Here is a 17492-nt window from a genome sequence, read left to right as displayed (position 1 = left end):
CCATTAACCACTGACCAGAACTTCCAGGCAGCTGCTTCTTCCAAAAACAGATAGCACTTCCCATAAATTGCTCTTCTTGATGTTCTCACAAATGAACTTGCTGCTCTTACATAATAAAGCACTGAAAAGAATATATTCACTTTATAACTTTGGGAGTCAGACCTATGTAATTAATTTCACTGGACTGAAATTCATTTCAGCAATTTATTTCACCATCTTCATTCAGGCACTCAAACTGCTTCCTATGTCTCACCTCTTGCAAACCAACAAGACCTTGATGAGCCTAAGCCAATACAGAACTTGCATTCAGAATCGCTACATGTATTCAACTTATAACTGAACAAAACAACTTGAGTACAATGATCACATGAATTCTATAATATAAATTCAATGCCTACATCTACCCTGCCATTGATGCTGCTTCCTGGCTGTTTCAGTCCACCAAGTCACTGTCTACAAATCTAAACCAGAACACAGTTTGGGGAACACTCCAGTGCAAGAGACTCTTGCAAAAAGCAGTATGGGCAAAACTTCCTAAGTTTTGATTCTCTACTCTGGACAGTCCTGCAGCTCCCATGCAAGGCACTGCATCCTCAGCCGCATGCTCCATCTGCCTCCATGCAACACTCCAGAGTAAACAGCATGGACCTGCAGTATTCAGTTGCAAAATCACTCTGGTGGGCTGCAACAGAGCTCTCATGATTTTGGATACACTGGACTGAATTCTTTAACTATCAGCCTCTGCTGGTTGATGAGGGCAATTGATCCATCTTTTTGCAATATCTATGTTACTTCTGGTAAGGCTCAACCCCCAATGATTCTGACAAAGCAATAAGGGAAATACACACAAAAAAAATAACTGTTTGTGTTTTTATTTGTCATACACACATCCTCATGAAGTCCATTTGCAAGGCAAGTGATGAAGTATAGATTGCTCTTACAGATGTTATCATACTGTGTTTATTTCACACATAATAATCAGAACATAAATTTCACCTTATTTTTAACATGTTGCAAAGTCATGCCCTTCCTCCGTGGATACAAATTATAACTGCATTCATTTCAATTCCTAGACTGTTAACCAAAGTTAAGTATTTTACCAAGTTACACAGAATAGGTTTATTGTCCTCTTTCAAAATCTAAACTCCAGTTTCTCATGTCATCTCATTCCAATAAATCAAACTAGCTAGTACTAAGGTACACAAATATCAACCACGTAAGTGACTTAAAAGAGTCAAAACAGAAAAGGGAAAATCTGTCACTACCTTGTGCATACAGCTGTAGTCCTCTTAGTCCTCTTCTCTTTCTGTTTTATTGGGGGTTTTGTCTTCTTTCTGTTAGTGAGAAGTAAGAATTTGTGCCACGGTCCCCTTGATGTTGTAATCTTCACAAAACTGCTGTTCAAGCTTGCTGTTGCTGGGCTGTGTGCAGAAGCACATACAAGAGGAGTCCTTTCCAGCAACCCATTGCTTTGTCCTCAGCCCTCTCGAGCTTCTGTGTGATCAGCACAGGCTTTGTGGCCACACAATAGGGGTTAAACATCTCCCTCTTTTCATTTAAAAGCAGAGCTAAATCTGCTTAGATGCACAAACCTTTTAGTAAAATGATGCTCACTGTACTGGGGTGTTTTTCTACCTGTTTAAGAGTTACTGACTTCTACTAACAACAAAAAAAAAACAACCTAGCTCATTTTCATTATACACAGTGCATAAACAATGCAGCTAGTAAAAATCAAAAGCTTTCTATCCAGATCTTACCCTATCTAGAATTTCCCCCTTAAGTAAATGCCTGGGACCTGTCCCTCTAAGTAGAGCTCCAGTTTCATTTTTCCTTTCTGTCCATTCTACTTGGTTACTTGCCAATGGGCCAGCCCTCTGGTCTCCACTGACACTGTCCCTGAGGGAGATTGTTGCAAAAGCTACTATTTGTGCTGAATGGTGAAACTGCAGTGTATACAATAAAAATTAAACATACTGAGAAATAAATGAAAACAGTTTCAGAACAACTGAATGTGCTTGCCCACAGGTTAAGGTCACAAATTTCACACAGCACATAAATCTCTGGACCACTTTTGCTTTCCAAGGAAATACCTTGAAGCAATGCTGGTGCAGAACAGTGGCTGTTTTCCAACTCCTAAACGCTTTTCATTTCTGTTCTGCTACAAATCCAGACTTTTTTTTTTTTTTTGTAACTACATTTTAAACATTTCTAACTTTAAGGGGTTTGCAGCTTTTTATAGATAGCAGTCTAAGAATTCTGTCAGCATTTATTAGCACCAGCGTCAGTTCAGAACTGTAACTTCATCTACTCCTTTGAAACCCATTCTGTTCTCAAGGCTTATTAGAACAATGCTTTTCTTCACAAAAGCACAATCTCAACTTAATCTGCTTCAAAGGAGATTGCCACTAAGGTTCAGTAATGACTGCCTCCACCTGACCTCTTAAACTCCCCAAAACAGAACCGGAGTACTTCAACATGCTTCTAGAGCTGCAAAAGACTTCCCGAAGGCCAGAAATCTCAGGGAAAAAAAAATAGAAGATATAACTTCAGCATTTTTTGTCTGTTTGTGAAGATCTACTATCAAATAATAATGTCAATTAGGCAAAACCTCTGTCATTCAAAGTTACTGCTCTTCAATTGCACATGTACAACTGTAGACTCTAATGACAATAACTGACACAAAACTGTTAAGAAAGAAGCTACTTAGCATGCCACAAATGTGGCACAATATTAAATTGTTATTTGTGTTTAGTAAGAATCGTTGTAAAAGCTCAACTCTCAAAATGGGTATTTTCAGGAGTTCGATCATTCCTTCCAAAATTAAGTCCCAGATGAAAAAGGCAGTATTGCCAGTACAGTAGCTTTGCTCCCCTTTGCCTTTGGCAGCAGATCATATCATGAAACTAGCTATAACTGGTGGAAGACATTTTTTGTGTTTAACTGGGTTTAAGGAAACATTATTCTCAATTTTAGAGCTGAATGATGGAAGAACAGAGGTAATTTTGTCATCTGACTGACCAAGCCTAATCAGAATTATTTCTGCACACTGCTTCACTACAGCTGTAGATCCATTAAACACTAAATGCTTCAGAGGCCAGTTTCCCTTCAGCTTCCCACTGTGACTCCTACTTTTCAGGCAGTAGCTACTCAGTGGCTTATTCAAAACATTCAAAAACTGGAGGTGCTATATTTAATGGACATCTCAAAACCCATAGCACAATCTGTCACTTGACTGTCAGGACAGCAGCTATCATAATAAAGCAAACTCTTTGTGATGGAGACTTAAAAAGAAGCCTTTGAACTGGTTCTCTTGCCCGCCAATACATTTTCATTTGCTGAAGGTTTTTAGCCATAGCAGTTGTGTGAGTTATGTGTATATGCCTGCCACTGAAAATGTTCACTGAAATACAGCTCTTTTTTTCCCTTTCATAATCATATTACTCATGGCATCTTGTTGTATATCAGATTACCACTTTAGCCTAAGGACAACTTTAACGTAACCACATTACTAATATCTTACTACACAACTCACACATTAACAAATCTACCTTTTGACCTATTGAACTATTTAAGTTCAACATAAGGGTCACGTGCATAGGTAGCACACAATTCCTTAATTTGAGATCTGCTTGTCAGAAAAGACAAAAAACAGATCCTGAAAAACATCTACCAATTGCCTGATGAGTTTGATTGTTCACCCATAACCAAGGCATTTTTGGCTTTCCTTTCCACATGTTCTCAACTCTTTCCAGATATAAGGCAGCATTCAGGAAAAGTCACAAACCATTTTATGCTTTCTAAGATCCAAGTCATACTTCTATCAAAATGTAGCTTGCATAATACTCAACTAAAACCATCAAGCAGCTCAACCTTGTCGTAGAGTTCAGCCTCAGACGGGACAAACAGATATGGGATCCCTAACACTACTATGTGGTAGTTTGAGCAGTCCCAGGTCCCCCTTAAACAAAACCATAGGGACAGAGGGCCATCCCAGGGGGATGGACCTGCTCACTCCAGGATATTGTAGCACTGTTAATCTATTCCCTTTCCAGCGTCATAGCTTTAGAAATAGTGCTTGATTGCACTTCTTCCCCTTTCTTTCTTTGCCTTCCTTGCTTCCACTCCTCTCCCAGAACGGTGCGCATTCCTCTTACCTCATGGTTCAGGGGGAGCTGGCAAGTGGGGACTTGGGCCACTGAGGCCCTGCAGGCCCAGCTGTGGTGGCAGCTTTGGCCTACCTTATAGGCCAACTGCGGGTGGAAGGGCTGGAGGATTTTAGAAGCCCAGTTTGGGCGTAGTGAATTTTATATCAATTCTACCTGATTGCCTTATATATATACATGCTCTTATAAATAGAATTTCTCTCTAACCTTCCAATCAGCATACAGTACTCTCCTTCTTACCCCTGAAAAGAGTTTTGGGTCGATTCTGATCTCCAGAACTGGGTATGCTCACGGCCCAAACTAGAACACGCTAGAAAGACAGCGCCGTTCACAAGCACCCACAGACAGCACACAGGAAGACAAACCCAGGAAAAAAGATGCTTGTGCAAAGTTAGGTCAGCACAGCGAAGATGACAGAAAGCTCACTATAATGAAATGAGCAAGTTGTTAAATCTGGTATTATGGACACTGCTTTAAAAGCTTCTGTATGCCTAAAACCTAGAACTGCAGTCATGTAAATAGTACTCCTTTTAGAGTAAAGACTTGTGTATTGAGAGGTTCATTCACTTATTATTTTACCAGCTGTAGCACATACAGCTTAGTGTTGCCAAGTCCATGAACTTTCTTTCTGCTTTTGTGTTAGTTTTCAATGACTATGTTCCACAATCAGATTCACAGCATTAACTTTAAGTATACTAAGATTTTCTCTAGTTCTATTCTTCATCCTTTTCATAAAGGAGCAAATGCTGTGCCCTTCCACTAGGTGCATAATGAGTGTTCTTGACCATTGGATATCTAAAGCAGCCTTAATATATGGATCAAAGAAACACTCAGTGTAATACACACTTCCTAACCTCAGAATTCGGAGACTTAGCAGCTTCAGGAACAAAACAGATTTGCTGGTGCTTCAACTGCCTGTAGGTAAAGTAGGGATATTAGTTTAGTTACTGAAACTAAACACTTTCTGAACACATTTAATGAATAACCTAAATGAATGTCTATCAACTATAGAAAAAAAGGCACTGACAGAATGAAATCTGAGGAAGAAAGGGAAGAGGATAAAAGGAAGAGGATGGCAGCAGCAAAGAGAGGTCAGAATCTTGATTCCAGTGGGAAAAAAAAAAAAATCTTAAACCCAAACCAATCAGGAAAAACACAGCCAAAAAACCCAGCCATCCAAACAAGCAAACAAAAAATCCCAAACCCACAATAATCAAAATTGCAGCGTACGTAATTTTCAATCTAAGTTCAAGAAAAAAAGAAACATAATACAGTGAGTCTCTGCAGAAATCTGCAAATCATCTAACCAAGAGTTTTCTTTTTCTTGGTAAGGCATAGATTGTGAAATGCATACTGTATCAGAGGCTGCAGCCCAAAAACGACTGGGCTACAAGGCCTCATTCCACTCCTGATGTTTCTCTGTTCAACTTCATCTGTCATCACACCTAGAAGCACCCAAATTCATTGGTGTCATAAAGTGTGCTTGAAGGCTGTTATCTCTTATATTTTGTTGTCACAGTTTGAAGGACCTAGCAGCTCTCTGGTTGCATTGTGCAAGCATCTTGACCAATAACTTGAAATCAACTTTATCCACCTGAAACTACTAAAAGGAGTAGGAAGACATCCCATGCCTAGCACATAAGAGGACCAGGCTCCCCAAAGCATTGGCAGATCTCTGAATTTCTTCCAAAAGAAAGCCAGAGAAAGAACTGTAAGACATCCCTTTCTTATTTACCCAGGGCAGAACTGGCTGTGTCTCACTGCAGTGTTTTGTCCTCAGTGACTCTCTTCAGTCCCCCCATGGACCACATCTGAGAAACATGGTAAGTAAAAAAAATTTCTGTTTTCTGCCCCTTTGTGTTTGCTATCCAAAGATACTATGACATGACTAATGGAAATCTTCCTCAGAGATGTGGGCTTGTATCTGCTTTGAAAATAATTGGGTTTCCTCAAGTCTTTCCTCCTCGAAGTATTGCAATGTCATGGCTGTTTGTCAGAAAAGGCATAAACCTGCAACAATCCTCCCAGTCAGTTTCAAGCTTAGGAGCTTCCCTCAAAAAACCTGCATGCAGCAGTAAAGCAGAACCTGAAAACAAAAAGGGATGGTGAGACCTCCTGATTTTGTTTCAGTCTCCCTGTGGCCCACCTCTTCATAGCTACAAGCTGCAGGTCCCAGAGTAGGACCCTCAAGGACCTGATGCCGCAAGAAGTAGGAAAGGAGAATGTTATTAACTGAGCTGCTATACAAAATACTTGTGTATGCACATGCATGCCAAAATACATTTTGCTGTCTTGGCGTACTTAAAGGAGGGAAAAGCTGCACACTGCATGTAAATCCATTTGTGGAAATTCTCTTCTCTGAACTATTTTCTCTTTTTGAAGCTAAAGCATGAATATATATGCTCATCACACACAGAATTGCCTGCAAGTATAAGCTCTTAAGACTGCAAGATTTCCAATATGATAGAGCCCTTTTATAATGCATGATTAAGAATTTAAAGTCTTCAATTTAAAAAGTCTTTTTGCCAATCATTTGATAAGTAAATTAATTTTGATGACTAACGGTCAAGAAGGAATTTCAACTGTTAGCCTGGAGATGAAAAAAAACCCCAAACATTTAAAGGCTTTAAAGCCTTCATTCCTGCGGTTCACTCAGAACTGCATTTTAATATTTTTATATTACTTGTGAAAAGAAGATACTTAGTATTTTCTTTGCAATCACATTCCTGATTTAAAGGTATTTTATTTTGATGTACCATTCACATCTGCACAAAGAATACATGTTATTAACATTTTGGAAGGTGTTTAATGCTATAAAAACTGTAAGGGGAACATTTGTTAAATGCTTTCCTATAGGCCTTAAAAAAAAAAAAACAAACACCTGACCCAGCAAAAAGATGCATCTCTCTCCTTTCTTAGCAGCTTGAGAAGAAAGATGTCTGAAAAAATCAGCATAACCATATCTTTGTGGCACCAACAGGTATAGCTTGCTAGATTAATTCCCAAGGCCAAGTAGTCTCCCTGCAGTAAGTCTCCTCCTTTCATTACATATGACATGAGGCCAAAGATATCATTATTAGAGATTCAAAGAGTTTTACTTTTCACTTGGAGGAAGAGCTTTTTTTTTTTTTTGCTTATCATATTATATACCACATATGGAATTGTAAAATAGCTACCTGTTTCACAAACTTGGTGGAGATCTCCACCCCTAAGACAGGTTTTACTTGTACAATACCCTACAATGCTGCCTCCCAAATGGCTATGGCCAAGAAATGTATTCAAGGTGGCAGACGTAACAGAAACGCACTGTGTTCCACTTCAAAAATGCAGGTAACATATGTGTGCAACACATGCAGCCTTCAAGGCTCAATGAGTTTACAACATACATATAGTAACCAAATGTGACTTTAGAAAGCCAGGGGGTTGCCTTTGAGACAGGTCAAAGGATATCACTGAAATTGATCTTGTTTCTATTCAGTATCCTAGTATCAGTCACTGTTTTGACATGTAAAGAGAAACGTGGTATAGGTGGCATCTGCAGATGCCCCATTAAAGCTTCAACATTCACTCACCACGTGGTCTCCTAATTTACTTTTCTGTCTGTAGTGAATGCAGTAAGAAAGCCTCCTATTAAAACAAGTTACATTTACCTTCCCAGCCACCTTCACATCTTTCTCTAATTTTGTTATTTACTGGAAAAGTCAGCCTTGGGAATTGAATCAAAGCATACCCTGACAGATGGAGGTGTAACCTCATTATTAGACCTGGGATATTTTGATTCAGGAGCTGTGATAGGTGAAAACCGATGATGACAATCCTATGTCTTACTGGAATTCAGCAAAATTTCTCTGCAAAATAGCTTAGCAAATGCAACATATTAAATATAATGACTTAGAATTATTTTAAAAGTATTTATTTTAGCTCTTCAATAGGACAGTATTTAAGACATTATTCTTGACTTAATAAATCAGCTTTTAGTAATTCTTTCCTGCAAGTACAGAAATTAAGATTTGTCTTCACTTTACTAACCTTTAAGGGCATTTATTTGAAAAAATAAACTTAATACTAACCAGTTTAAATATCAGTTTTAGGTACTATTTTTCTTTGAAAAGTACAATTTATTATGAAAAAAAAACCATAAAAGTAATAAAATACCTAAAGAAGAATTATGTAAAGGCTAATATTGGGGACCTGAAGACATACTATAGCAATCCAGTAAATAAAATAAAAAATATATTTCATTCCAGTGTAGCTCTGGAACTGTTTTTCAAGTGCAAATCAGATTACATTTTTTCTGCTGTTGCCACGGTGCTGTAGCCTGTCTAAGATAATCCATCAGCACTGACAGTGTTGGTATGCATACACAGTTCTCCCTTATGACAACAATAATGATATTCAGGCAGAGACCACAAACAGCAAACAATCTAAAAACCTATTTCTACTCTCAAAATGCTACAAACAGCAGACAACTAAGCTTATACTATTGACAAAGCCAACTCCAATATGGGAAAAGTTAAAGAAAGAAAAATGAAACAGTGTAAGAAAAAATGTAGCCAGTGCATGTTCCTTAATTGGATTTACAGGCATGTATCTGTTGGTAGTACTTGGTGTTTATCTCCACTCTATTTTAAAATACTAAGATAGCTTTTAAAACATACAACAAGTTAAAGCTGAGGTATTACTAATATTTAATGCCATTTTGACTTAAAATACTAGCAAGATGTCTATTTCATCAATTTTTTTTTTAATCCATTAAAGAATATATGAACATTTTTGGAGAGAATCAGTTTTAAAACATGCAGTGTAGAACTTCCAGCTTCCAGTTCCCGAGGGCATTTGAAGAATTGTGTCTCCACAATGGTTACAACACTACCAAGTCAGTGAAAATATGTATTTTTTTAAAGCAGATAAGTAAATATATATATATATAGTAAAATAAAATCTTGAAAAAATGATGATTGCTTTTGATAACTTACAAATATTGTTCTGCTTTTATGTTTAAAATGAACAAGAGCTAACTCAAGCTGAGGGCAGTTCTATTAAAACAGCTCACACTATTCTGCCAGCCTTACAAAGGCTTGACCTCCTCAGTGAGACAAGATAAATGATACTGAATTTGGATTACTTTAGATTACATCAACCAGTAGAGTAACACTATCTGTCGGCTGAAGTGCATGTTCCCTCATCCCTCTTATGTTAATAATCAGGTTTGTAAACTTCAGACATGCACATATAAAGTGAAGCCGAAATATCTTCATTTACTTATTTATATATATATATATAGGTTAAAATATAAGACTGTTTTACAGAGTATTCAATAAGCTTCCAATCACCACTTAATATGGCACAGTGAAATGGCAGCTCTTACTTTACACATCTGGTTGAGAGCTGAAATGACTTAAGGCTACAGAGCAGCGGCAGATGGTATATTCCTGTATGACAATTACACAAGCTTCAAAAGACTAAAATCTTAGGTAATGACAAGATCGTGGTAACAGATACTAGTCCTTCACTATTAAGTCTTACCTGGTTCTGCTTTCTGACTCTCTCTCACTCTGCAGTTACCAGGACTCCATACTCTCTCCTCAGAGTGATTCTTCTCACACCAGTTCCCAACCCACTGTTCCAACTGCACAGTTAGTTTTAAGTATCACCAGTGACCAGAATCTCCACATATAAGTCATGGCCCTTTTAAGCAAACACTGCAAGGTACCTGTGTTAGGTGTACTTTCTGCTAGACATACGTGACAGCCAGCCTCCCATTCAAATAAACTCACCTGTATTCAAAATCACTGCAGAGTATATCCCCATTTTCCATATGAAAGGAAGAAAAAAAGTGCATCTGGATTCAAGCAGGTACTTCAGGTACCTGAGTACTGAAACACTGGAAAAAAGCTAGACTGACTAACTGGTAACACAGGCTGCAGTAACGTCTGTGTACAATGACAGTAAGATATTTTCATTTTGCAGCAAGTACACATATTGGTAACATCTGTCAAAGCTACAGGACATCAAATTAATTTTCACCACCTGTTGAGAAGGTAAGCAATCCACAGAAACCACCTGGCTTCTCTAATAAGCAGCAAAACATAGTAATGAAGAAGATTAAAACCCATATTCCTGTCCTTACAATGTCTAGGCGTGGCTTTTGCCCTGACAGGAGGAGTAAGGAACATTAACAAAACCAGAGTTCCAAAAGAGATGATTTTGATATTGGCTACCAGGTTGGGAAAACACACTGTGTTTTTGTGAGCTGGCAGGTGTTTAAAGCTGCCAAGATCTGCGCTCTCCTGAAGGGCAGTGGGAACAGGGTTTTGTGTACTGCAAACTCACACTGACAGGCAGGAAAAGAGCTGACAGGGTATCTGCCAGCACCACAATGACACTGTCCCTAAGCCTTCAAGCTGGGGGTTCAGCAATGCTGCAAATACTTACCTCCAGGACATGAGAGTGAAGAAGAGACATGTAAGACTATCACTAGGTATCTGAAAATATATGGCTCAAGTTATCCATGCCAGAAGCAATAAAGAATTCAGTCCTTGGGAAAAAGAAAGTTTCTCCAGAAGATTTTGATATTTAGCCTGCTGAGGAGGCCCGCTGGTTCCTCCTGTGTGCAGCTCCCTCACCATCCAACTCCACAGTCATGTCATACACATTATATGGCAGGAAGTACTACTATCTTTAAGCTGATCTTTGCACACATATCAATAATTAAATCAAAATTTCCCTGCCCCTTACACAAGCAAATGATTTATTACATCAACTTTAGCATGCTTCAGCATGTAATGATTAGTCTTATAATACATATGTATTATAAAGCTCTATCACACTTGCAAATTTATTCTAGTGTTTCTATTGAGGGCTTGATTTTGAAGGTTTCCTGATTTCTATCAACAAAACCTTCAAAACAGATTTTCTGAGTTGGCATCATAATAAATAATTACATAATTTAAAACTAGAGTTTGGAACTTTCCATCTGTTACAAGTGATCTAAACACCACCTTAGCTAGCTCTGCACATGTGATCCAAAGAGATGAAACACCAGCAGTGAACTTCTCTTACAACTTAGCTTTTACAGTAGATTGCACAGCAAGAGAAAGAAGACCCCAAAAGCTTGGGGTCAGCCTTTGAAGCTGTGTAACAGATACCGTTCTGAAGCACACTTCAGTCTAGGTGAAATTTTTGTACATTTGCATCCCATATGTTCTTGTACTGTTACTCCTTAACCTTGTCTCAAACTCTCTGCTGATCAAGCTTCAGCTTTTCTAGTTCCTTAGGGTTTCTCCTGGTAACTCCTTTCTTCCCAGATCCTTACTCTTATCTACTCCACTTAATCTTCCTCCAAAGAGAATCAGTTCTCCAAATCCATGCGCAATAATAAGCTTTTAGTCCTTTCAGCCAATCCTTTTCCCCCCATCCCCCAACTTCACAGACCTAATCTCTTTGCCAAATCAGTCCCATCAAACAGAGGAGTACTCACAGAAGCGATCTGCAGGAGCTTACACACTGAACTGCTTGACCATCTCTAGTTTGGTCCCTTCAGCTGTGCTGTCTAACATATTGCCTCATGTGGGGGGCTGTTTGCAATGGACAGCATTCATAAGACAGCATCACTTACTTTAGTAGAGCTTCAACACCATCAAGTGGCTCCTGTCACACTTTTGTTCTCATGTTTCCCAGGACAGACAGTCCATAACTATACAAAACCGAATCATAGAATCAACCAGGTTGGAAGAGACCTCCAAGATCATCCAGTCCAACCTAGCACCCAGCCCTATCCAGTCAACCAGACCATGGCACTAAATGCCTCATCCAGGCTTTTCTTGAAGACCTCCAGGGATGGTGCCTCCACCACCTCCCTGGGCAGCCCATTCCAATGGCAAATCACTCTCTCTGTGAAGAACTTCCTACTAACATCCAGCCTATACCTACCCTGGCACAACTTGAGACTGTGTCCCCTTGTTCTATTGCTGGTTGCCTGGGAGAAGAGGCCACCCCCCACCTGGCTACAATGCCCTTTCAGGTAGTTGTAGACAGTAATAAGATCACTCCTGAGCCTCCTCTTCTCCAGGCTAAACAACCCCAGCTCCCTCAGCCTCTCCTCATAGGCTTTGTGTTCCAGGCCCCTCACCAGCTTTGTTGCCCTTCTCTGGACACGTTCCAGCACCTCAACATCTCTTTTGAATTGAGGGGCCCAGAACTGGACACAGTACTCAAGGTGTGGCCTGACCAGTGCTGAGTACAGGGGAAGAATAACCTCCCTTGTCCTGCTGGCCACACTGTTCCTGATGCAGGCCAGGATGCCATTGGCTCTCTTGGCCACCTGGGCACACTGCTGGATCATCTTCAGCCTACTATCTACCAGTACCCCCAGGTCCCTTTCCTCCTGGCTGCTCTCCAGCCACTCAGTCCCCAGCCTATAGCGCTGCTTGGGGTTGTTGTGGCCAAAGTGCAGAACCCTGCACTTGGCCTTGTTAAATCTCATCCCATTGGCCTCTGCCCACCCATCCAGCCTGTCCAGGTCCCTCTGCAGGGCTCTCCTACCTTCCAACAGATCAACACCTGCTCCCAGCTTGGTGTCATCTGCAAACTTACTGATGCTGGACTCAATCCCCTCATCCAGGTCATCAATAAAGATATTGAACAGGACTAGGCCCAGCACTGATCCCTGGGGAACACCACTAGTGACTGGCTGCCAACTGGATGTGGCACCATTCACCACCACTCTCTGGGCTCTGCCATCCAGCCAGTTCTTGATCCAGCACAGAGTGAATCTGTCCAAACCATGAGCTGCCAGCTTGGCTAGGAGCTTCTTGTGGCAGACAGTGTCAAAGGCTTTGCTGAAGTCTAAGTAGACTACATCCACAGCCTGCCCCACATTCACCAGGCTGGTAACCTGATCATGAAAGGAGATCAGGTTGGTGAGGCAGGACCTGCCCTTCCTAAACCCATGCTGGCTGGGCCTGACCCCTTGGCCATCCTGTAGGTGCTTTGTGATGGCACCCAAGATGACCTGTTCCATGACCTTGCCTGGCACTGAGGTCAGGCTCACAGGTCTGTAGTTTTCTGGCTCCTCCTTATGACCCTTCTTGTGTATGGGAATCATATTGGCAGCTTCCAGTCTTCAGGGACTTCTCCAGTGAGCCAGCACTGCTGAAAAATGATGGAGAGTGGCTTGGCCAGCTCAGCTGCCAGCTCTCTCAGCACCCTAGGGTGGATCCCATCCGGTCCCACGGACTTGTGAGGATCCAAATGACACAGCAGGTCCCTTACTGCTTCCTCATGGATTAGAGGGGGACTATACTGGTCCCTGACTCTATCCACCACTTCAGGAGTCCAGCTGTCCTGGAGACAACCTGTCCCACTATTGAAGATTGAGGCAAAGAAGGTGTTAAGCACCTCTGCCTTTTCCTCATCCTTTGTCACTATGTTCCCCTCTCTATCTAATAAGGACCAGAGGTTGTCCTTGGCCCTTCTCTTGCCATTCATATATTTAAAGAAACATTTTTTATTTTCCTTCACAGCCGTGGCCAGCCTGAGCTCCAAATGGGCTTTTGCCTCTCTAATTTTTCATCTACAAGACCTAGCAACTTCCTTGAACTTTTCCTGGGACACCTCCCCTCTTTTCCAAAGGTGATACACTCTCTTTTTAATCTTTAATTCCTTCAGTAGCTCCCTGCCCATCCAGTCTGGCTGCCTCCCTCGTCGGCTCGTCTTCCGGCTCAATGGCACTGCCTGCTCCTGTGCCTTCAGGAGTTCTTTCTTGAAGTAGGTCCAACCTTCCATGCTATAAAAAAAGCAACGTTCCACTGAGCTGCAGCAGAGTCCTGACATTATGCCAACCACTTCAAACTGAACCTTCCAAAACCATCAATTGATGACTTTAACAGGATTGCCATGTAGGACTTAGAGGAAACCCACTATCAAGTGTCACATGATGTGGAAATGACAAGGCTACAAGAGAATGCACCCTCTACAAGTGCTGTCAGACACTTTACCCTGACTGCCTTCTGAGCAATGATGCCCTTCTTGACAAGCAATTCCCAATTTCAGCAGCTCCACAGATCAGAGAATCGCCTTGTTGAAAAAGGTCTTAAGACCACCCAATCCAACCATAACCTAACATTTCCCTGTACACACCTGTTAGACCATGACCTTCAGCACCTTATCCAAACATTTTCAAACCCCTTCAGAGACAGCAACTTCCTGGGTGGCCTGTTCCAGTACCTGTTTTCTCTTCCACTGAGAAAATTTTTCTCCTAATATCTAATCTAAACCTTCCCTGGTGCAATTTAAATCAATTTTCTCTTGTCCTGTCATTTGTTACCTGGAAGAAGCCACCAACATCCACCTCGCTACAACCTTTTTTCAGGTAGATGTAGAAACCAATGAGGGTTCCCCTCAAAGTTGTCAAATAGAAGTGACCCCAAAATTGAGCCCTAGTGAACACCACTTTTGACCAGCCACCAACTGGGTTTAACTCAGTTCACCACCGCTTTTTGGGCCCAGCCATACAGTTTGACCCAACGAGTGTGCCTGTCCGGACAACGACCAGCTAGTTTGTCCAAGAGGATGCTGTGTTCAAGTCTCGTCAAAGGCTTTAGTAGAGTACAGGTACATGACGTTCACAGCCTCTCCCTCATCCACCATCCAAGTTGCTTTGCCATAGGAGATGAGGTCTGTCAAGCAGGATTTGTCTTTCATAACTCCATGCAGACAGTATGATCCCCTAGTTGTCCTGAATGTGATCCTTAGAACCCTAAGTCAGAAGCCACTAACCACATCTCTAGCCTAAGCAGCTTGCACTGCAAGAAGTAGACTCCTACAAAAGCCCAGTATTAGAAGCAATCCCAAGCAGCTCCTTTCCTGTCTCTAACATAACATGTCCATTAAAAAAAAGCTTTTAATTCAAAAACAGCACGCTGGAAGTAAAATTAGCTCAAAGTGCTGGATCGTGACTTGGCATCTAATCACTGCATCACCCAGTGTGATTCACCAAATCAAGAACTCCCAAGTGGCTGATCTAACAAAAGCAACCTCCACTGTATACCCTCAGTATAATATTTTTAAGGATAAGGAACTCTGGAATACACACTCTTCAGCACAGTTGTGCAAGTCAGACTGTTGTGCATATGCAATGTGAGCTCATTTCACACTAAATGAAATAAACCAACAATTAGAAACAGAAGTATATGACTCTTCAATTATGCAATAAGCTTTTAAAAAAGGCACTGGAATTTTTGATGGCTTAGGGATGGTGGGCAGAGATGCAACTTTTAAATCAATGTTGCTAAATTCCTTCCCTTCCCTGAGCCCCCACACTGGGAATTTCCTAAGAACCCACTCTAGATAAAGAAGCATCTCAATCCAAACAAGGATTACTTTGGTACTTTAAAACATGAACCCCTAAAAGAAGACATTGTGACCTTTAAAACTGATGCCTTAGATTGCTTTTTCATATTAATAAGTAAAAAAAAAAAAAATTAAAAGACCTTTGGATGCATGGACAAGACTCACTGCTGATTCATATTCTCCCATTCAGTTTCAAATGTCACAAGTCCAGTCCAACACAGATCCTCTACAACTCTTTTCTTAATTTTGCTTTATAATCCTTCTCACCTTCCCTTCTTTACAGAGATACATTTCCTCACCTGTTAAGGGACCACACTGTCCCCAGCTCCTTGTGTAAAGAGTTGTAATCAAGCCAAGTGACTGGGGAAGAATGTTTTCCAGGATTGTACAGGGATAGTCTCCCTCATCAGTCACTTAGGTTGTACACCAGGACTGACACTACAGAGTTTGAGTAACTCATACAAATTAAAATATTCACATATTCAGATGTGTTCCATATAATGCATTCTTATAATTGTTTAATCAGTGTAATAAACACACAGGATTAAAATATTATTAATGCTAACCCTTTCAAAAGGTAGGTATAGACACCATTTTCAGTAAGTTTAGAGCTGGAGTTTGTAAGTAATTTTTTCTAGCATTCCAATGTGACTGACATGCTAAACTTGTTAATGCACAAAAATTTTATTCAAGTAAGCATTTGATTATGTTTATTTTTTAATTAGCTAGCAATTTTTTGTCCTAGTCCATAAAGGAATATTAAGAACACCTCTAGTGCACTAAAAATTAGTTAACTCCTTTTGATTAGCTTATGGTGATGACAGCCACACTGTCAACAGCTCAACAGTAGTAAGGAAGATACTCCTCAAAATGAATGGCATTAGAAGAATAAAGCCATATAGGTCCCAAATCCAATAATTAGATACTGTGAGGAAGTATCTTCAACTATGTATTAACTGCAGAAATCAGTCAAGATTTGAGAAGTTGTTATGGCCTATTTAGGTACCACTGGGTGAATCCTTAGATTGAATTACCCATCATCCCACTCAGAAATAACTTTGTTGCAGATAATCTGTGAAACTTTTAATAATTTTAAATAATTCCTAAAACCAAAGCTATTTGTTTCTTGACATTTGAACAACCAAACCAAAAAGAAATATGGATCTGTTAAGAAAAGACAACAAGAACCTGCTTTCCTTTAGAATCTCCACTCTAGAAGTGTTAACTATTTGATGTCACATGATGCTCATTTGAGAAAGTTTCTTAGCCAAGAATTCATGGTTTGAACAAGAAGATGGTCTTTAAAGAAGTATAATAGGTTTTTAAATGTTAGAAATATCCTCTACATCACTTTTTATATTTTTCACTTTCCTATATTATCTTGTTATCTGGTGGCTTCTGAAGAATATTGATATCACTCAAAGCAAATTCATCCTGAAAAAAAATATGAGAAGGTAAAATTCTTTTCCCAGTAAAAAGTTTACAAATATTCTGTTTAAAACAAAAACAACAAAAAAAAAAATCAAGTTTATCCTTAAACCTTAACTGAATTCTTTTCACTGCTCAAACAATTTCTCCATCTAGTGCTAGAAGGCAACAAAACTTCAAAGCTCCTTGAGAGGTCACCTGTGAAAATTTATAGAACTAAACATCATCTGACAATGATAGTGGTGGTTGCTAGAAAGTACAGTGAACTGAATTGCAGTTCTGTTGCAAGCCAAAATTATACTGAAGATACAGAGATCAAGTCAAATTTAACAGCTATTACACCAGAGAATTTTGTCAGGAAAGCAGAGAAATTTTAATACAGCACATCCTTACAGCAAGTTAACTGGAAATCAATATCTGGACTGGATGTTACTATCATAATTTTTCCTTCATACTGGTTTCATGTGGCTTTTCTTCCCTGTCTTAAAGAAAGAATATCATGACAATGTTTCACATGACATCACTTACAGTAGACAGAGGGGGAAAAAA

General features: G+C 40.0%; 1 protein-coding gene across 34 annotated transcripts in view; it reads right to left on the bottom strand.

Moving 5' to 3' along the window:
- NRCAM (neuronal cell adhesion molecule) overlaps nt 1-10050 on the bottom strand; it is a 125017-nt gene extending 114967 nt beyond the window's left edge. For 21 of the 34 annotated variants that reach the window (XM_064142137.1, XM_064142131.1, XM_064142145.1 and 18 more), the window contains exons 1-2: nt 9941-10050; nt 1266-1421 (exon numbers count right to left, since the gene is read on the bottom strand). The gene's annotated coding sequence lies outside the window, so the exon portion shown is untranslated. Of the gene's footprint in view, nt 1-1265; nt 1422-5017; nt 5079-9940 lie in introns of all 34 variants that reach the window. The other 13 variants (XM_064142166.1, XM_064142167.1, XM_064142170.1 and 10 more) reach the window with 6 other exon arrangements.
- Nucleotides 10051-17492: the final 7442 nt, after the last annotated feature.

This window comes from Pogoniulus pusillus, chromosome 4, assembly GCF_015220805.1.
Source record: "Pogoniulus pusillus isolate bPogPus1 chromosome 4, bPogPus1.pri, whole genome shotgun sequence".
In the NCBI taxonomy this organism is placed as follows: domain Eukaryota; kingdom Metazoa; phylum Chordata; class Aves; order Piciformes; family Lybiidae; genus Pogoniulus; species Pogoniulus pusillus.
The sequence above is the reverse complement of the archived record's forward strand: the minus strand, read 5'-3'. Positions and strand labels throughout refer to the sequence as shown.